Raw genomic sequence first — 754 nt, 5'->3', positions numbered from 1 at the left:
TAAAGTTCTGCCCATTACCTCACCTTTAGTAACATTCTCTCAGCTTTAGTTTAGTTTAGCTTTCAATAGTTGCTGAGATTTTGAAGCTGGTTATTGAAGCTGCCACATATTTTGCTGTAATAGCTAAGAGCTTGTGTTCTCTTTCTGCTGCCAGAATTGTATGTGAAACAATATTTACTGAATTTGCCTTTGCGAAAGGTGTGTTTATGGGATGTTACTATACTGAACAGTTGCTGTTTAGTAGTTAAGTAATCTAATATTCTGTTAAATTTTCCAATAGAGTTAAAATTATATCAATTATTCTTTCCTTTGTTTGTATTTTAACAGTAGAGTGAGAAAAAAGCGTGTTTTGCTTGAAGCCAAGAAGTGTAATCAATCTAATTACCACATCACCTTACACTTGCCTTTGCATAAGAAAAATTTGGAGTCTAGGCTATCTCCTTGATATATTTGAAGAGGGCAGGTTATTATGACTCATAGCAACCGGTCCTCAGTTTCTTGTGAAACAAGTGGCTGGCAAACATTCACAGCAGTTGTGCCCGTGATGGCCGTTGGAATGAAATTGCCACCTTGTGAGTGTATATCCTGCTGCAGCAGATGGCGCAGGTTAGAGATGATGGCCCGGAGTATCTTTATCAGCACCTGCAGTGACTTTCAAACCATCAATTAAAATGACAGAGATAGTAAGAACTGCTGATGCTGGAGTCAGAGATAACACAGTGTGGAGCTGGAGGAACACAGCAGGCCAGGCAGC

Source organism: Rhincodon typus, chromosome 12 (assembly GCF_021869965.1).
Source record: "Rhincodon typus isolate 14 chromosome 12, sRhiTyp1.1, whole genome shotgun sequence".
In the NCBI taxonomy this organism is placed as follows: Eukaryota; Metazoa; Chordata; class Chondrichthyes; order Orectolobiformes; family Rhincodontidae; genus Rhincodon; species Rhincodon typus.
Note: the sequence above shows the minus strand (reverse complement) of the source record.